This window comes from Diabrotica undecimpunctata, chromosome 5 (genome assembly GCF_040954645.1).
Source record: "Diabrotica undecimpunctata isolate CICGRU chromosome 5, icDiaUnde3, whole genome shotgun sequence".
Taxonomy (NCBI): domain Eukaryota; kingdom Metazoa; phylum Arthropoda; class Insecta; order Coleoptera; family Chrysomelidae; genus Diabrotica; species Diabrotica undecimpunctata.
This window is the reverse complement of record NC_092807.1, coordinates 77,989,701-78,011,840: the sequence shown is the minus strand read 5'-3', so window position 1 is coordinate 78,011,840 and position 22,140 is coordinate 77,989,701. Positions and strand designations below refer to the sequence as shown.

At 29.9% G+C, this 22,140-nt stretch overlaps 1 protein-coding gene and 1 long non-coding RNA gene across 2 annotated transcripts in view; one reads left to right on the top strand and one right to left on the bottom strand.

Moving 5' to 3' along the window:
* Nucleotides 1–22,140, bottom strand: part of LOC140441409 (sorting nexin-13-like) — a 1,016,720-nt gene that overhangs the window by 84,114 nt on the left and 910,466 nt on the right. The window lies entirely within an intron of this gene.
* Nucleotides 6,231–9,620, top strand: LOC140441407 (uncharacterized). The gene is made up of 2 exons (XR_011950999.1): nucleotides 6,231–6,801; nucleotides 6,943–9,620. It is a non-coding gene; the product is annotated as an uncharacterized lncRNA (long non-coding RNA).

Below are 22,140 nucleotides of genomic sequence, written 5' to 3'. Positions count from 1 at the left end.
GTAGGCAAACTCCCGTACGAAATTTCGGATGTAGAAATATTTTACTTCGGGTAGGGACTTATTGTTAAAAACAGTTTTATTTGTATTTAAAGACAGACGTGGCAACCGCCCATGCGAAGTTTGTACGTCCGCCTAATTCATAACAGTCGTTGAAAAATGGTATTGTAAATCCGAAAGTCAAACAAAAAACACATGGTATATCCTAGTTGTCAATTCAATTCTACGAAAATCCCATAACGGGAAGTTAATCAACACTGATGATTCCCAGTTAGTAATTCAATTGCATCGGCATTTTGCCGTATAATTTTAATACTTTTAAGTATGTTTTCTTCAATGTAAACCCATCTACTGTTTTTGTTTAGCGTTTAGTTACGCAAGTACTCCAAAAGTAAGTAATCTAAACCACATTTTTGAATTTGACAGATATAATTTTACCTTAACGTTTTTCTTAACTGAGTGGAATTACTTGCTTTTTAGCTTTACTGAAGATGGACTGATTAGTCCGAAAACGTTCTGAACTTTATTATAATTCATTTGGATTTTTAATTTAATTTTTTAATTAAATATACCACTTACAACAGAAGTTTTTTACTTCGATGTTCGAGTTTTTAAATTTATTTATTGAATATATGTTTTATTAATTATTTATTTTTAACCACATATAAATACAAACATGTACAACTATAGCTTGTACCATCCCTAATAAACGGGACAAGCGGAATAGTACATTATAAAATGTTAAAAGCGCATTTATAAAATGGCAAGAATTTTAAAATTTCGCTTATAATTAAAGCCTGGACAAAAATTTTCAAACTTGCGATATATATTTTAAAATCTAAAAATCCTTTTTATCTCTCAGAATTTAAAATTGAATTACCAGTTATATGTAGTTTTAAATTACTTATAGTGATTGGCTGTTTTTAAAAGTCTTTATTTCTAAAATTATTTAAACACAATGGCTTTTTGTTTCCTAGTTGCAATAGGTTTTATAGGATTTTTTTTTATTTCGAAATATGTGTCTCGACTGCTATGTGTCTCAATTGTACATTGACACATGTACTGTCAAATGCAGTTGAAACATTTTTACTAAATAATTGAGAAGCAAAGTTTAATTTAATTTTTTGTTTATGAAAATGAATATGTTGGCTTCGCAATTTATTAGCTAAATGAAAACGTTCATTCTCTTGCAAGTTGTTTAATTCTTTAAAATATATCCATGCTAAAATGTCATTATTACTATCCACATGATCATACTTCTCACCTATAGTATTCCCAAACAATTTAATCAAATGGATATCAGAATTATTACGATGCTGGACAATGTTGGTATTTGTACAAGGGTGTTTAAATGTAGTTTTTAAGGTATTATGGTTCAAATTACAACCTAACCGTTAACCCATTTTCAAATTCACTGGAGCACCATCAAAAGTTAAACTTACAACCTTAATAACATTAACAAAATTTAGCAAAAAAGCCAGCGCTGTTTTCCTTAATGTTTATACAGTTGATCCTGTGCCAAAATCAATGTATCCGTAACATTTATTTCTTTCGGGAACCCACTCTTGTTGATGGATGTGCATTTCATTCATAATACTACTACATACAAATGATGCTTCAAAGTTCATAGATTTTAAACGAAGAACATCAAATTCTTTATTGAATCCAGGTTCACCATCAACACTCTGAAACCACCTACTGAGTGTTCTAGTATGAGGAAAGCATTTATTAAAATGTCCTTCTAACATAATTATATGCAGAAGGCGAATAAAAATGGAGTGTAAGAGCAAATGCCTTGAATTCTACAAAATATTTTATTGTTAAGCCTTCTTTTTGTTCTTATAATACCGCCTTATAAAAAGTTCAGTTGGTCCACCCATTTTTTCAAGGATGTCTAATGTTTCTTCATGAACAAGATTTAGTAATATAGTTAGTTAGTATAGATAGTTAATAAGTATATCAAAACAACCAATACACTGAAATCTATCCTGTCAAAACCAAACCTAACAAGGTACAAGGGAGATCAAAGAACTGGATTTATAAAATACCCTGTGAATGCAACAATTTCTATGTGGGAGAAATCGCAAGACCACTGTCAGGATAAAGCCGTCTGTATACCAGCATTGATCTGCCATTATGAGATTTGTTTTATTTAAATCCCTTTTGTACCTCCCTATAAAGAGGATGGTAAACGACTTTTAGGAATTATATTTAGGTTGCATTGTATCTGGTACTATTTCCAAATCTAGGTAATTTTTAATTATCTCTCCAGATTTGATCCAGGTATCCTTTTGCCCTGCTTCCTGACATCTTATCCACCTTATCTTCGCATCCTTCTCCATCCATATACCTATGTAATGAAGAGAGATCAAGCATGACCTCCATGAGGCAGTTGGGGTAGTCAACATGGCTCGTGTTATGATTAAGCATGCTTGTCGTTGAAGCTTATTCAGCTCTATTTGGTGGTCTTTTGTTTTTATTTAAACTACCATATAAGTGCGTCATATGTAATCATAAGTCTGGCTGTAGTCATATATAGCCAGTACATCGGTTTGGGTTTCAAACCCCATGTTTTCCCACATATTCTTCGACATGTGGAAAGTGAAACCTTTGCTTTGTTGGTTATTCTTTCCAACTGGGCGTTACATGTAAGCTGCACATCTAATATTACTCCTAGATGTTTTACTAAGATTGATAGAGAATTTTTCCATGTCATGCTACCTACTAAGGATATTTAATGTTCTTTGGAGTGTGCTGGATAGAAAATTACCATATTTTCCTCTTACCATAATTACTAGATCATCCCTCTAGGCATGTACTTCTTCCTCCGTGTGCGTCAAGAAGCGACATCAAGTGATCCACCAGGAGTGACCAGAAGAGGGGAGAAAACACTCCCCCTGTGGGCACCCCTTAGCTGTTTTGAACAAAATCTCTCCTTGCACCTCTGTGAGAACCTTCTACTCATTCAACAATATATTTTCCAGCATTGCTTTGATCCAGTTACACACAGTGATAGTGGATCTATTTGACAGGGCATTATTAAATGTGCCTTCTGTATCTTCTCTCCATTATTAATTGAGTGACCGATTTTCTGAACTACTTCGTCCACTGATGTTTCTGTTAATTTCCTTCTATATATGCATGCTGGTTGCCATTGAGAAAATGATTCCCCAAGTGTCTTTCCTTAATATGCCTATCAAGAATTTTTTCTATTGCCTTCAACAAAAATGATGTAAGACTGATCGGCCTGTGCGATTTAGGCAGGACATTATCTTGTCCTATTTTGTATATGCACTCCACCATTACAGTTATCGATGCCTTTGGTATACAACTTATTTATAACATATTGTATCTTTATATACAACATATTGTGTGTCTTAGAAAATAAATGAAACAGTATTTATTAAGTTGTGTGCATTAATGCCTTAATTCAACTACTAATTATTTTGCAAAATGTTTTATGATTATTTCTTTTGTATGGTTTTTGTTAAAAATTTATAATCGATTTGATGTTTTTTTGTTTGTATTTAATTCATTACAACAAAATACAAAATTAGAATTCAAAAGTTTGTTGTTTGTTTGCACTCAAGTAACCTATTAATTTCCTTCCTAATTCCCTAATATAAACTTCAAAATTTGCTACATACAAAGAAATTATTGCAACAGTGAAAAACACCAGGAACGGATGAAACATGAATTAAATGAGATATGAATTAATAAAAAATGGAGGAGACGAACTGATGCACCGGATTCTTAAACTAGTAAGAATATAGGGAACTCAAAAAATATACCGATGGAGTGGAGAAAGGGTCATCTAATAAGGATATTAAAAACAGGAGACAGAAAGATATAAGTAACTACAGAGGAATCATGTTACTGAACACCACATAGACCATATACAATATGTTGTCAAGCATATTGGGAAATAGATAAATTACCGAAAATACACTAGAGCAATATCAACCCGGCTTTAGAAAAAGAAAATCACCCATAGATGCCATTCACTTCCTAATACAGCTGATTTAAAAGTGATATAATTTTTCCTTACTATTTATAGACTTCCAGCCATCTTTCGACTCTCTAAATAGACTCAAACTCTTAATGGAAATACAAAACTGATTAGATTTATATATCAAAATTTCCTTCACACTAAATAATAATTAATAGTCCTTAATACAATTTAAAAAAAATCGGTTGCCTGTAAAGTCGGTTTTACGGGCGAAGATTTTACGTGACAACGTCTTTTTCTCGGTAGAATATTTATTGATATGAATATTATTAAATTGCACAATAGGAACAAGGAATTGAATGAAAATAAGAATTGCACAAATTTTAACTATAGAAATATATTTTGTTTATTTGTCATTGTATTGACATTTGTCAATAGTATGACATAACCTATAAACTCAGTTTCTCAACTTTTGTGTCAATCTAACAATTAATCAATCAATCATAGTTTACGATAATGAAATATTAGTGTACAATTATTTACCTTTATTGTTGTAGTTGTTGTAAATGACGAATCTAAGCACTCCACATTTTCACTACAGACACAGCTGACGATACTTTAACCACACGTGTGAACTTGTATTATGACGCTTTCTCGGTTTTCCAACGCCAAGAACGCTCGAGAAAGACAGAGACACAAGCACGCACCGATTCAACGCGCCTAATTCTCTAGTGCTGCGCGCGCAGCGGACCGATCATGTTTGAGTGGGAGAGAGACGCAAGGCATTCGCCGGTCCGGCGGGCCTCTCTCTCGTTCGGTGACTCATCGTAACAGATGTGAGCGGGCGTTACACTTTTTCATGAGTGACTCCGAGCCACAACCTAATTTAAGACGTTGTCACGTCAAAAATTAGAATTTTTAATCTTTAGGCAAAACTTCAATATTTCCTATTGGTAAAATGATTAAAATTCAGGTAATGTACTTTACAAACATTATAAAAATAATTTTTTCTCTTATAGGCGAGAACAAAAAAAAATCATAAATATTTAATTTTATTTAAAAAAATAATTATTGTCATTAAAATATAAATGAGCACGCCGCTGTTCTGGTAAACATACCTTCAACCTTGAGCGGAGATCTTTCGGACACCCGATTGCGAGATTACGGATCCTAGTGCAACTGTGTATGGACAAGGTTAGTAGATGTTAAGTAGGTTGTCTCGTAACTATGTGGGCGGAGCGAGGGGAAGGCAGAATGCCTACGTCACTCATACGACAAAGTCAAATTTGACAGTTGATGGACAGTTGTCTGCACGTCTGAGTTTAAGTTCACGTTTGTTGTTGTCTCTATTCTATAGTATCATTAGTTCGTTTATTTGTTTAGTTTTTATTTTTAAGTATAGGTATAAGGACAATATTATTTATAGAGACTTATTATTTAGTTATTTGTGTACATAAACACTTGTGAAGTGTGTTTTCGTAGCCGTGATATCAAGGTTTGTCATAACAATTATATGTAGTTTTGTACGTTATAATAATGATATATTTTTTAGATGAGATAAGTATATATAGCTTGAAGATTTGTGCTTGAAGGACTAATCATTTTTTGTATTTTAATCTAATAATAAATTATTTATATTACCTATTGGTTTTTTTTGTCTACCACTAGATATGATAAAAATGCTGCAAATTTCAGGAAAAACATAATAAGTAAGTTCCTACATATTTAGTATTTTTGCTTTTGAACTTTTTTTACTGTTTTTTTGGGTTTTTGTGCGAAATAAACTGTTATCTCCATTTAAAACACACAATATTATCACTATAATCAATTCTATTTTTTGTCATCAGACTATTGATTTTAGAAAAAAAAATTGATATAATTACTAATATAAGAACCACTTAACATCCCTATACCCAAGAAAATCCCAAAATATATTGCAAAACCTAAGTTTTTGAACCTTATATTAGCATTGAGGCTTATGGCAATTTTAAAAGTGTCGTATGGGTGACGTATTCCCGCCTTTAAAAAGCGAGCATTTGATTGGTCTATAGTTACGAGACAACCTACTTAAATATCTACTAACCTTGAGTGTCAACGATATTTGATTTCATAACTCGCTTTAAAAGGTTCTTTAAGTAAAGTGGCTTTTAATGAAATTTTATACTGTTGGTTAAACTGAATTATGATGTATTTGAACTAAAATGGAAATAATGACATTGAATATCATACATTTTGGCCATTTTGCTGAATTTCGCGCGTTTTTATTCATAGATAAATTACACCTAGATTGGTAACAGGGATAGCCAAGGTCAAATCATGTTCGGATTAGGCGCCCATTCGCTTGGTGGCGCTGCTAGTCTCGTTCCTGCACGGAGTGAGTGTGCTGTGATCAAGTCAAAGTTGAGTTTAGACAAATACAGCGCCATATTTGTATTTGTTTTATTTTTTATAATTTATTTTATAATTTAAAATTTTTTGTATAAATAGTGCAAAATCGTACAATTTTCGACGATTTTTTATTATGGAATCGAACACATTACATGGAATAACAATGTAGAGACGAAGAACTGAACAAAAAAAATGTGTTCCAGATTGCATGGATACTACCAAAGAATATAGACGCTTAAGCGTCTATATTCTTTGATACTACTTTTTTAAGTCCAGGACATTATATGGATATGTTTGATAAATGGGTGAATGCTGTTAAGAGCCCTAATTAGAGAATGCTGCAAAAGAAACTATTTATAACAATTTTCGTGTATGCGCTAGTCATTTTAAAGAGGAAGATATAGTCAATGTTGGAAATAGGGGTATTACGAGAACAGCCGTTCCGAGTTTGTTTTTACCAGGACCAGGTAAGAACTATTATACCACTGACCTATATTCTTATTCACATTATATCTGACCTTTTACTATAAAATTAGTTTATAAATTTAACCTAAAATTATATATTATAAAACCAGTCTTACTTAGCTTAGTATTTGAATTATTTGCAGGTGGTGGTTCAACAACTATCTTAAAAAGCATCACCTTAGAGAGGGTTCGGCATAAATTTCTACAGGTGTGCGCCTTTCAAAGTTGGATTAGATTAGCAGACCATGACTACACTATCATGGAGAGGTCTATGAGCTTGCCTGCTTTAAGTATGAGGAGGGATCTGTCCCTCTCTTGTGAGTGAGATTGGTCTTAGAGTACCATATTATAATACCATGGTTTGCCTCATCTATGTACTTTTAATGTTCCATTTTGTAAAACAACCTATGGTGCTAATAGCCCACTGAATAGATACTTATCTTTGTTAAACAACCTAAATGTAAATGTATTTAATATGTCCCTCAATAAATATATAAATATTAGTAGAAGAGTTACTGGTACCATAGAGATTGGAAACTTAACTGTGTAAAATACTTCATGTTTTTATTGTAACTAGGTAATACTTTACATATTTTTTTATTTTTGTTATGTTATTTTTCCATCTTTATTGTTTGTGCTGGATTTTAGAATCATAGAACTAACTGTTGGGTTTATAGGTTTTAAAATGTCATTACATCTTTAATTATATATATATATATATATATATATATATATATATATATATATATATATATATATATATATATATATATATATATATATATATATATATATGTATGTGTACATGCATGTGTTTGTGTACATAATATATTTTTATTTCACATTATTTAATTTTATTATCTTAAAATACTGTGTACTTAACCACTAAGTTGTAACACTTAATCGGCTTGTCCCGTATATTAGCCTGCATCCACATAGACAGCGGTAAGGCGTTCAGAGTTATGAATAAATAAATTTGAATGTGTTGACAGGGATCTTTCCTATTCTGTTGATGACAGGGATGGGATGTCTGATCTTAAGATGACATACTGGTGAAAAAATCTGTTGATTGTAATTGTGTTTGTCATTTCAGGCATAAAAACATTATTATCCTCTGTTGTTTGGAGTTTATACTGAGCAAATAAAGTTACTATATCAGGTTTTAGCAAAGCTTACATTCTGGGTGAAAACTTTAAGCATACCTTAGAAATAAATTATTTACCTTATCCATTGTTCTTTTTTTTTGTTCGTTTTTTCTATTTGCTATCATTCGGTTATTCCTCATTCTTGGGTTTTCTTTTTGCAAGAAGCAATATTTTGCTAATCTAATCAAAATCATAATTTTGTTGATAACCAGAATATTTTTCTGGAACTCATATTATGATTCTGATTATAAGAATAAAAGTATTATCATATAAATATATAACATATAGTATGAGTATAAATGTATATAAACTTCTTTCTAGAACTAAATCATTTAATTGTTCTGTTTCCAACTTAGCAGGGTCCTTGAGTTCTCTCTTTCTGTGAGTAGAACGCCAGACTGTAAGAGTTTTCACTGACCACTGATAGTGTGTGTTATTGCATTAGGATGAAAGTACTACAAAAAACTCAGAATGTCTGATGGCTGTCTGTTGCTTATTGGGCTTTAATTTGACATTAGAATTACAAAAAAAATATTTAAATACTGACAAGTTCCTGTCATAACATTTAGAACACTAAATTATACTACATTCACCCGTCCCTATTTTTGAACAAAATATTGCAACTATTTTGGTTTATTTTTAGCTCCAGCTGATTTACAGCTAGAATGAAAATCTGAATTTTCCAATCTTGGTTCATCATTATCATCAGGTTTTTGAACAGGTAAATTTTCTGTCTCATCTGGTATTTATTTAGTAGTGGAATTCTCTAGTGTGTTATTTGGACCTTCATCATTATCTTGATTCAATAATATAACAATTCAACAGTAAACTTCTTATATAGTGCAGAGCACATGGTAAAGCAGTTTTCCATTAAGTGAATTCTAAATTTTTGGTTTTCTAAGCTAGATTCACCAATTTCCATATAACTCATTGTATTTTTCGACTTAACCATTTTCTTCATGATTATATGGTGTTGTTCTACTTGAATATATTCCTTTAGAGTGTAGATAATTAATAAATTCTTGTGAAGTAAAGCTAGTTCTCCTTGTTAGATTTGATATATACCGTCATTCTATATAAACCAAATACTGATTTAATCTGTAATTGGTTAGAATTGCTTTTCTACCAGATAATGTCTGCATTTTTTTAAATACTTCAACTCATTTGCTTTTTTTTCAATTGCATAATGTTTTTATTCAGAATCTGTGAGGGTATGTGTGAAAAAAGCAATTGGTTTTCCAGATTGATTGCTTCGCTTATGTAATCGTAGATTAATTTTTTAAAAGCATGTACTTATCGTTACCTTCTAGGGATTTATCTTTAGATTCATTGCTTTCTAAAAAATTCTTGAATGTTATATACTTACTAATGTTTGAATTCTTTGGTGGAAGTTTGACAGTTTGGACCAGCCTCTAGTTTATCTGGTCTAAAGTACTTCCCCATTGTAAATTTATGCGAATAAAATTGTAGTAAAATGTCTTTTGCAGAATTAGGCTTTTATTCACATAAAACTTGATAAGAATGACAAAACAATTATTTAAATACTGACCCGTTCTTGTCACAACATTAAGAAAACTAAATTATACTACACATGGCTTGTATTATTAATATTTCTTGTAACACATATAACATTTCTTGTAACATTTTTATAAATAAAGATTTTATTCTATATTTTATTCTGTAATTTTTTTAACCACTTTGGCATTTTAATGTAATGGAAAATAAATATGTCCCAACATAACAAGAAAACCCAAAAAGTATACGAAAAATATTTATTATCGTATAGGATAAGGATTTTTCTTGTTATTTTAGGATTATATCGATTTTCCTTTACTTTAAAATGAGTTCACAATCCTAGGTAATATTACTAAACTTTTGAATTTAGCGCCATGTATATATAGTTATGCGCCCGATCACTAGGTGATGCGCCAATCATTGTTTTATTCCTTAACACGGAAGTTTCAATGCTAGGTGGTAGTGTGCTATGGACTTTTACTCAACAGTTGTGGAGCAGCTCCGTCTGCTGAACGGGCCCAATCAATTTACTTGTATAAACAAAATGGGTGGTAATAGATGTGCCATATATGGTTGTGACAATAATTTTAAGAGTGTGAAAACCAATAATATGCCTGTTATTTTTCACAGTTTTCCAAAAGGAAAGGTTAGTGTCGAAAACTATAAGGGCTGAATGGGTTAAGCGATGCAGAAGAGCTGATAATTTTAATCCTGATTCTAGTAGAATATGCTCTGTTCATTTTACAAACAATGACTATGAAAGAGATCTTCAAAATGAATTATTAGGTAAAATTATTAAGCAATAAAATGCCTATAAAAATTTTTTAACGTAATTTATTTTAGGTTTACCTACTAAACGCGTTTTAAAGAAAACTGCAGTTCCAACACTTTGTTTATATAAACATACCTTTGACAAACCTTCTGTCTTAACTCCTGAAGGTAGATTAGATGTTAAAAACAGAAAGCAACTTGTAGCAGAAATTACAAAGGTTGATTCAAATATTTTGAATATTGCATCTAATCAACATGAACATACTATTACTGAATCTGAAATAATTTTTGAACAAGCTGGTGACAATATAAATTTAAAGCCTGAAGTAGATTTTAAAGCAAAATACAACAAATTATTAAACAAGTATGAAAAATTAATAGCTGATCATTCCAATTTGAAGAAAAAGAGTCAAATGAAAATAAAAAGTTTAATAAGTCAGTTGAGGTATTCTAAAGCAAAAAATGTGAATGTTCAGAAAAAATCAAAAAAATCTGAAATTTTTGCTGAAAATTTGTTAAATAAAGTGTTAACCACAAACCAAATTGCACGTTTTTCTGAAAGAAAGAAGAAAGTTCCTTGGAATACAGAAGAAATATCTAGAGCTTTTACTTTGAGGTATTACAGTAAGAAAAGTTACCTCTATTTAAAAAATTCTTTGCGTTATCCTCTACCTGCTCTATCATCTTTAAGAAAATGGGCTTCCAAGATTAGTGTTAGTGAAGGCCTTTTGAAAGACATATTGTTAATGATGAAATTGGCTGGGGAAAATTTTACGACTATGGAAAAGACGGTTGTGCTGCAATTCGATGAAGTGAAAATAAAATCTATTGAAGAATATGACGTCACTAAAGATAGAATTTTGGGTCCACACAAGCAAATGCAGGTAGTTATGATATAAGAGGTCTTTTTGCTTCTTGGAAACAACCAATTTATATCAATTTTGACCAAAAAATGACAGCTGCAATATTAATAGAAATAATTAAGGAACTTCATAACATTTCATATAACGTTGTTGCTTGTGTTAGTGATTGTGGTGCTTCAAATATTGGTTTGTGGAAAGAACTTGAAGTTAGTGTAGATAAAACATTTTTCAAACATCCTGAAACTGATCAAAATGTATATATGTTTGCAGATGCCCCACATTTATTAAAACTCTTACGAAACTGGCTACTAGATGTTGGTTTTCAATTAGAGGATGGTACTATTATTATCAAAAGGCCTTTAGAATCTTTAATTGCTTTTACTGACCAAGAGGTTAATCAGTGTTGGAAAATTAATAAAAAACACATTGAATGTGAAAAATCTCAGAGACAGAATGTTCGAATCGCTGCTCAGCTTTTGTCTAATACTGTTGCAACAGCTCTTAAGAGACATAAACCTGGGAATGAACAGTTAGCCGAAAATTTGGGCAATTTTATTGCTGATGTAAATTTATGGTTTGATATATTCAATAATTATACACCACAAGGAACAGTTCCTTCTAAAAGTGCTTATGGAATTCATTTGAACATGCAAAATGAACATCTTAACAAAATGATAAGTTTAATGTCTTCAATGAAAGCTATTGGTAAAAATACTTTGCAATTTTTTCAAAAAGGAATGGTTTTATCAATGAAATCTTTACAAATGTTATTTGTTGATATGAAACAAGCTTTTGATATTAAATATATATGTACACATAGACTCAATCAAGATTCTTTAGAAAATTTCTTTTTCCAAGTTAGGCATCGAGGTGGTCCTGATGAACATCCTAGTCCATTAGCAGCACTCCACAGAATTCGAATGATACTTCTAGGAAAAAACCCTGGTATTTTTGATGCTGCTGTTAACACAGTTGAACAAAGTGTGGATCAATATATTAGTCCAAAAGTATTCCAAAAAGCTAATCTTAAAATTCCTCAAGAAAAAATAGAAGAACCTGATGAATCTAACAATAGCAGTTCTTTCTCTTCCCAAGAATCATCTAATCAGTCTGCCACTTCATATTGTGTTGTCAGTGATTTGGAAACTACAGAAGATGCCTTAGAATACATCGCTGGGTATTTAGCAAAAAAATTTAAAGATAGTTTACCTGATTTAGGTAATTTATAAAATTTAGGTAAAAAATATATTGATACCTATAGGAAAAATAATGGAGTTGTTGGAAACATTTCAAAAAGGATTTTAAAAAAGAAAAAGTGTTGCCATATGCACTTATTAAAAACTTTTGTAAACTTAGAACAATAATTAGAATAAATTATAGAAATTTAAAATCCAAGGAAGCTGAAAATTTGAAGAGAAAAAACTTATCTGTGTTGGATTCAACTCGGTCAAAAATTAGAAAATTAAATAAAATTGTTCGATAAGGAATGCTTCTAAAGTTTCCTAGTATTGTATACTGTTTAGTTTTATCATTGTTTAAATAGGACTAGTTAGACAATCCTTATGGAACAAACGTTTGATTTTTATTCTGCCGTCATATGGCGGCCTCTAGTCATAAATTTAAAAAACTATTAACAGAAACTTAATTCTCAGCAGGATTCTATTCGAGTATATTTTTACCTGTCTGGTAACTTATGCAAACCTGTACACGGGTGCCAGATTGTGAAGAAAATATAAGATTTTAATAAAATGCTTATTGTTATTATCGTTGTATGCGTTTTGTGAAACATAACTTGACTATTTCGAGCGAATATTTCAAATTGTTTTTCTACTTTGAGACTTGATAAATCTAAACCGGTTAGTAATCTATTTAAATGAAGCAGTTAAATGCTGCCTTTTTTTAATTTTCATTAGTTTACCAGATATTTAATTTGGTTATATGATTTGTTAGAAAAGGATTAAATATTTAATTGAAATAGACTCGACTGCTATCGTCATAGAACACTCATGCGGAGGTTTATTTTTTAGTCAAGACTTGAGTTTTATCATTGTTTAAAAAAAAATCTTTTTAAACAATGGTTTTATGTATGTTTTGAGAAAATTAAATTTTCAATCTTTTAATCTTTAAAATGACGTTTGAAAATATAGTACATTTATGGGTATGGTTTTTTGATAATGGTTTTGAAACAAATAAACAGATCGATATGCCACAATAAGAGGCAACACATATTTAGGGACAAATTAATCTATGTGTTGGGATAAAAGGAATAATAATTAACAAAACGTTAATAAATAGTACCCTTTATTTTATTTATTTATGTATTTTATAATATACACACCATTTTTGTATTTCTGTTTACATAAATGAGAATGTTTTTTTCAATCAACTCGCCCGATATGACTGTTGCAAAAATTAAATTCGCGTTATTTTAATAGTTAGATAACACTTATGAAAATTCTAATATCTACACCATAGACAATATTAACAAAATAATAAATCAAGGTAAAAAAACAAAACAAAATTGTTTACATTAATAGTTATAGAAATCGATTGTAACATTGTTTGCATGAACTAAAATAAGCAATGTATGAGTTGGATCTATGTATGAACCAGCAATACTAGTTTAAAAATATTAGATCGATGTTTAACTACAATGGTATCAAGTCCAACAAACGTTATGATAGCAAAGTGTTCAAGAAAAACTGCAGCAGAAAACTGAGTTTGTGGCTTTCGTGCAGTTTGTACAGATTTTGTCCTAATCTTAACCAGTCTCTTTTTTTAGTGCTGTTATGCGAGTTTTAAGAAGATTAATCCGTATTCGAGATGCATGTAATCTCCTTTAAAGTGTGTGATAATTATGAAATCTTTTTTTCTTGCCCAATGGTGATAACGGCATATCTAAAAAGCTCATCAACAAAATCGTCAAGTTCAGAATTACCACTGTGCGAAACAGTATTGGCACTGGTTGATGGTTGTTTTTCTATTGAATACGTATGAAAAACGCGTGGTGTCGTTAACGAACCTTCCTCTTCTACCTCACTATATTTTTTTGGTATAGCAGTACTGGGTAAATATTTTGCAATTAGATATTTTTGGTCAAAATGCTTACTGCATAGATTTTTTTTTAAATCGGGTAGCTCCAGACTTTCCAATGCAGCATTACCTACAACAATATTATTATTAACACAACTGAAAAAAAGCAACTTTCTGCACAATAAATTAAAAAAATAAGTTCTGTATTTAAGATATAGATAACTTGGCAGTTATGCCAATATATCTTTATATCTATATATATATATATATATATATATATATATATATATATATATATATATATATATATATATATATTGTGACAATTAGGGTTTATAGAAAATAATTTATAAGTTATATACTACATAATATTAGATATTTGGTTGTTTTAAATAAGTTATATACTAGAGAATTTAATAAAAATATATTTATGTGAGGGCATTTTTAATAAATTAGCATATAATAAGTGTAAAAAGTTGTATTTTAATGTTGTAAATAGATTTAAGTGAGCCATGTGACTAGGCAACCAACTATACATACTCCAAGTGTCATATTAAAAATTTTTACGAATATAAGTGGGGTTATAATAATATATTGTTTGAATTGTGTATTTTATTAAATTAGAGTGTTAGTTACTAATTTGAATGTTTATTCTGATCTGAAAAGCCTAAATGTCAACAAAATTATCAATGGAACATTAACGAATTCTCCAGAGTGCAGAGTGTGACCATTGTTTACGGTCGAACATTCTGGAATAATGATTATGTCGGTGGATGGAACAGATATTTTTTCGAGAACATCTATATGGAAATAATGGAACAAATTGGAACATGATCTCTTACCAGATGGTTCTAGAATATCAAAAAAGATATAAATACCCGTGATTTGGATTCAAGATAGAAGTTTTTAGTCAGAAGTCAAGCAGTTTATTATGAAAGTTAGTAGATTAGTTAGTGAAGTCAATTGTTCACAGTTTTAGTAAGTCAGTCAAGCAGTTTAATAAGAAATATGAAAGTTAGTTGGAGATAGTCCAATTGTTTAATATAGTGAGTTAAATGAAGATTAAAAATTATGCATATATTTAATGCACATTTATAATTATACACAAATAATTATTGAAGATTATAAAAGTATATTAGAAGAATATTGGATGGACATTGGAAGGAATTAAAATTATATTATGATTGGAGATTAGTATAAATCAACTTATAATAATTGGATATTGGTATATTGAAAAGAATAATAAATATAAATGGTGTTTGCTGGTTTGCTTGGTGGTATATAAATGCTGGTGAAGAAAAATATATCTTAAATTGGTAGAAGCTGATAATTGAAAAAAGAAATTTCACAAAAACAAGGATAACCGAAATACGAAGACATTCAGTGGTGATTAGAATATATATAGTGGAAAACAGTTCATTTAGGCATTCAGTGAAAGAAAGGTACAAAATTTTGTTAATATAATTTAGTTAGTGTTATAACCATTTCAATTTTGAAGATAGTTTGTTTAAATTTAACATTGTCTATAGAATTTAATCAGTTTTATAAGAACATCAATTTAAAGATAGTTTATTTTAAATTTACATTGGCTAGGTTAGATATATATGTGTGTTTCATAATAGTTATAATAAAGATAATTTAAAAAAGTACTTACAAGCTAATTCTTTGAGAAACGCGATAAAAACCCTATATATTATATTATTAAAAATACTCATTGCTCATCATTCAAACAAAAAATACATCATAACAATTTGGCGCCCAACGTGGGGCTCTCTATTTAAAAGAATTAGTTTGGAAAGATAAGTGCTCTCACATAATTAAATTAATTTTCATTAGAAAGCAAAAATTATAGATTTTAATTTTAATTATATTTGAACAAGTAAAGTCTCAAAATGTCTCAAGGAAAGAAAGGTACAAGAAGCAAAAAGAATGAAGAAGATGTGGAAGTAGAAACACAACCTATACAAGAGGAGAGTTTAGTTCAAGTTCCACAAGATACTGCAGAAATGAATCCAGAAAGAGAGGAAAATGTCAATATGGCAGCTTTGATGTCATTAATGATGCAGATGAACAAGACAATAGAAGAGAATACGAAAAAAATGGAAGAGAATTCAAAAGAAGTCAAAGAAGACATGAAAAAAATAGAACAAAAAATGGAAGAGAATTCAAAAGAAGTCAAAGAAGACATAAAAAAAATAGAACAAAAAATGGAACAGAATTCAAAAGAAGTCAAAGAAGACATGAAAAAAATGGAACAGAAATTGGAAGAGAATCATAGAAAATTAGAGAAGAAAATAGAAGATAATAATAATAAAATTGTAAAACAAATGGATAAAAAACTTGAAGCTGCAGAGAAAAAAGTAGCAAATGAAATAAAAAGTATACGGAATGACTACAAGAAAAGGATAGAAAATGAGAGGACAGAAGTAAAGAGGATTATTCAAGATAATAAGATAGATATAGAACAGAAAATAGAGTTACAGAAATGTAACTTAGAAGTAAAAATTAACGAAGACAGGAGAAACACAGAAGAAAAATTAGACGATATACAACAAAATATCCAAATAAATAGTAATCAAATAAGAAATGTGGAACAGAGAATAGATGATATTTCACAAATGAGAGACATAGGGAGACCTTACTTAAATTTAACAAATGAGACTGGGATTAAATTCTCTGGTAATATAAAAAATTTGCATCCTAGAGTATACATAAATAGTTTAAAAGATAAATTAAGATTGGTGAATAATATTAATGATATTAAAGATTATATTAGAATGACATTAAATGACAATGCAGCAACTTGGTTTGCTAGTATTGAGAATGATTTAGATAATTTTCAAACATTTGAAAATAAATTTTTAAATTATTATTGGGGTGAATTAGAGCAATCCAAGTTTAGAGAAATTCTATATTTTGGAAAGTATAATCAAAATTTAAAATCAAATATGGTAGATTATGCATTGAAATTGATAACAGTTGCAAAATATTTAGAACCACCACTTAGAGAGGATGAAACAGTCTTAAATGTATCTAGACATTTTGATGCTGGTGTTGTGTCATCATCTTTTAGATGAACTGATGATGCTTATTGAACAATAGGCGAAACGTCTTCAATAAATAGATAAAGTAGCACAACTCTTGTCTTTTTTATCTCCAAATTGACCGAAAACATCCCATTCACTTACGAGTGCACATTTTTTATATATATATATATATATATATATATATATATATATATATATATATATATATATATATATTATATAAGAGTAAGAAAAAACATTTTTAGATAGAAAAAAAAAGAAATTAATTACTATTTAAATGGGAATAAGCCACAATTAAAGGTTAAAATACGTTTATTGACGTTTCAATTTCCACTTCGGAAATCGTTCTGAAACATGTTTGTTTTTTAGAACGATTTCCGAAGTGGAAATTGAAACGTCAATAAACGTATTTTAACCTTTAATTGTGGCTTATTCCCATTTAAATAGTAATTAATTTAAAATGCCACAAGAAAATAGCTTCAGAACAATATTAGGAAAAAAAAGATCCCATATCACTACCAAAAACAAATGTTTGATAGTCCTATGGGATCTAGTCATGGATGATGTTATCAGTGATTGTATCAACAATTACACTTTTTTCATTCCTTTTATTAAAAGATATGTAGATGATTTAGTTTTGGCACTTCCTAAGCACAAAATTAATGAAATAGTCAACATTTTCAACAATCATAATCAACATATAAAATTTACAGTTGAGGAAGAGGTAGATGATTCTCTAGTTCCTTAGAAAAGGTTTCAAGTCCAGTGCTTTATACAGGTTGGTGAATTGTTTGCAGTCGGTAAGTTTGGTATGGTTGATTCGTAGTCTTCTAATAGTCGATGCTTCTCTTCTAGTTATGAAGTCTAGGGAGAGATGACCAATAAAAGATTGAAGTTTATGAAAAGTTGTTTTGCTCTTTTGCTATAAGTTTTGTCAAATATCCTCTACTGACTTTTTAAAAACGAATTTCGAGATTCGTTAGCTAGTTGAATTGGGGTGACTTCAGTCACCCCATGGTTGGTAGCTTCTTTGGCAAAATTATCTGCTGTTTTATTACCAGTAGTTCCGGTGTGAGAAGGCAGCCATATGAGAGAGACTTACATCGTAAGCAGAGAGATTTTGGTATATGTCATGAATGTTTTGAACTAATAGGTGGTCAGTGAAAATTGTATTGACTAAATGGATATATGAAAGTTAATCTGAACAAATGGCAATATGTCTGTTTTGATGGGAGATGCATTTAAAAGCCAACAGAATACTATATAGTTCACCTGTGCAAACGTTGCATATTAAGGGTAACCGAGATGATCTTACAAGTTCATGTTTAGTGGTTACTGCGCAACCAATACCAGTGGTAGTTTTAGAAGCATCTGTATAGAAAATTAAATTCTAAAAATGCTTTCTTTATAAGAAGGTTAGAAGATTCAAGTTTGTTAAAAATGGTGAGTGAGGTATATATTGAAGGGAGATCTTGAGCCCAGAGGGGAAGTAAAGTTAGAGGAAATGAACTAGTCTGAAAAAGGTCAATATTTTTAAGTAGTGGACAAATTAATTGAGGTATAGGTTTTATGATAAGGTGTTGGTTATTGTTAGTGGAAGAAGACGCCATTGTGGCAATTAGGGAATGAACGGGATTAAATGGATTTGCGGATGTTGATGCAGCATACGAAAGTAGAAGTGATTATCGTCTTAGGGTAGGAGAAAGTTCATTAGATTCACGGTATACACTCTCAATAGGACTAAAGCGAAAAGCGCTCAGACCTAGAAGAAGTTTTATCGGCACCCCATTGAAGATGACTGAGGGTTTTAAAACAAACAAACAAACTTTTAAAACAATTGATTTTAAGTTCAGAGATTTGACTCTTTCAATTTAATCTGTAGTCAAACATAAAACCGAGAATTTTACATTAATTAACAGCAGAAAGTAGAGAATTGTTAAATAAAATTTTGGTTAAGGGAGTGAAAATTCTTCTGGAAAATTTTACTAATTTGGTTTTGTTCTCAGTGAGTGATAATCCTAGTTCGTTAGATCTATCTTGAAGTAGATTTACTACACTTTGTATAAGTTTATATGAGGTTGGGACCTCACCAGGGTTGAGTTACCAGTGGATATGATAACATTTGCCATGTTATTATATCCACTGGTAGCTTTAACATCCTAATATATAAGACTAAATAATGTAAACTAAATTGTACCATATAACTTTTAACGGGTTTTTAAACAGATATTTAGCGGCTCAAAACATGTTCACCTAGACACCGATGATGGAATATAGATTCCAAAAACCTTTTGTCTTCATGACATAGTCCATTTGGGTTTTTTAATTTATATACCTTTTATAATGGATTTTAACAAAAATTTTTTTTGTAATGATTTTTCTTTTATATTAGTATAGATTAGGGCAAGATCTTTCATTAACGATTGTCAGCGGTATGTCAGTGGTAAATTTACTGGCTTCATTTAGAGGGTCGTTGGTGCCTAAGGAATTTTCGGGAAATTTTTCAAGATAATTCTAGAAAACCCTAATTTTTGTAAATTTATAGGATTTGAGTGCAGCTTTTAGTTCGAAATAGTTTATAAAAGAGTTCGGATAATTGGTATCTTGTGAAACTAAGGATGAATAAGGAAAGGGTGAAGGAAGAAAAGAGTATATATGGTTAGGTCCAGATTTGTTCCAAAACTTTTATTTTATCAAGTATAACCTTTTGATTAAAAAAGGGATTGGATATTTTAAGGTGTTTTTTTATTAACAATTTTTTTTTAAACTAGACTTGGGCTAGTATTTGAAGTACATAAAGTTTTCTTACTTAATTAAATATCGTGTCTAAATTTGGCAAAAAATGAAGTAAAAATATACAAAGAGCAGAAAACTCATGATATATGCCTCTGATGTTCCGTATTTCTTAGGGACTGTTCGATTAGTGAATGCGGGATGGAAGGAGATACATTTGAAATAAGGATTCTTTTGGTCGCAGAAAGAAGCCTGCAGATAAAGATGACGGTGAAATTAATTATGAGGAAAATGTAGATTCGATTATTCGAAATGTGAGATTTAAAAGTAATATTTTTTCTTTCTATATAGATTATAATAATTTCTTTAATATATTCAAATAAAACAGTATTCAAAATGGAGTGCATGACAATAACTTGTCCCCTTTTAGAAAACGAACGGGAAGGAGGTCTAGAGACTGCGGCAACGACATATGATTTTGGGTTGAAACTGGAGTTGTTTTGTATAAATGTAAATATTTAATTACTGTTCATGATATGTAGTTCTGGTTACCCAGACCGTAACACAATACCTAAACGTGAGTACCTAAAGGACCCTCTCCCAAACTGGAAAGAAAGAAAAAAAGGATCTCACCTATTTCTTGGGATTTTCTCTGGTTCTTTAATTAAACCAATATAGCCACAATTAAATTCGACTATTGAAATATAAAACCAAATTTGATACTCGTCTTCTTATCACATTGTGATTAAAGAACTTCGCTTCGTATTGTTAACTCGTCGATGAATTAATTTATCTGTTTAACACTGTTTAAATCTTTAAAATCCATTAGGAACTTTAACAAGGGTGTTTAACCTTTGACAGTTATTTGATGTTTTTTGAATCGATTATTTGAAGCTTTATTTATAAACTTCACCATTTTATTAAACTTATTATTAAAAAAACGGTTTGCAAAAGTGCTTTTTAGCTTCTAAACATTTATACTACTTTTGATATTTTTCATGTCATACGGCTGTACGTAGGCTCAATAAAAAGCTGGCGTAAAAGCACAATTTAAAAATAAAAAACAGAACTTTCTATAACCACTAACAAGAAACAAGCTGAGATATTGCAGCGGACAGATCTCCCTTGCATTTTTCTGTGGCGATATTTTACGAGTACCATTATTTTAATGTTTCAAAACTAATTTACTTCTTCACTGTGTATGCTATTGATAAATCGAATTATAAAAATTAGATATTCTTTTACAATGCTCAATTTTCAGCTCTTAATGTTAATAAACATTGAAAATATTTGCAATTTCTTAAACAAGAAAAAAAAATGCTATTTGATTTTCTCTGGACCATAGAAGGTTTTGGTTTTTTTAATGTTTTTTTTATTAGCTTTATATTGAGCCTACATACAAGTGTATGACATAAAAAAGTCAAAGTTATTAGAAATTTTTATATGCTAAAAATTTGTTACTCTTCAAACTGATTTTTAAAAACAAATTTATTATATTCTTGATGTTTTTTTTAAATAATTTAAAACGAAGCCATAAAAAATCGATTGCTATTTACAAAATATCCCTAGAGTGACTGTTTGGACAAGTACAGTTGTTTAAATAATCGGTCTCCTGGATAAACAAATTGAATAACTCATAAACTGTATGGTCGTTCTGTATGACATTTGTATGACATTTAGCACACTTTAAAAACTCATTAACTGCCATAATTTTAAATAGTTGTATTACATATCGTTATGCAAAAAGAAAGTTATTAACATTTATAAATTATACTTTAAAAATAAGGGTTTTTAAATTATCTCGGTCAATGTATTTTAATTATAAAAATATCAATATTAGAGAACATTTTATGATCTATAACTTTTATTTTAACGTTTTATGCGCATAAACTTTTTTCACTTTTTACGATTGTTTAAAAAAAAAGCAAAGCAAAATTAGCTAAAGTCTTCACATAATTGTCATCAGCTACCCCTCATATACCTTTTAGAGACTTTAAATATCTGTTTAAGATTTTTTCAGCTTTTTTAGAGTTGTAGATCATAAAAAGTAATGTAACTTTTGAGAGTATCTAAATTAAAATACAAGAAACTATTAATCGAAATAGTTGCAAAAAACCTTATTTATGCAATTATTTATAAATTAAAATAACTCTTTTTTGTGCAAAAACATATAACATAGCTCCTTGAAATTATGGAAATTAATAAGTTATTACAGTGCGCTAAATGTCAATCAG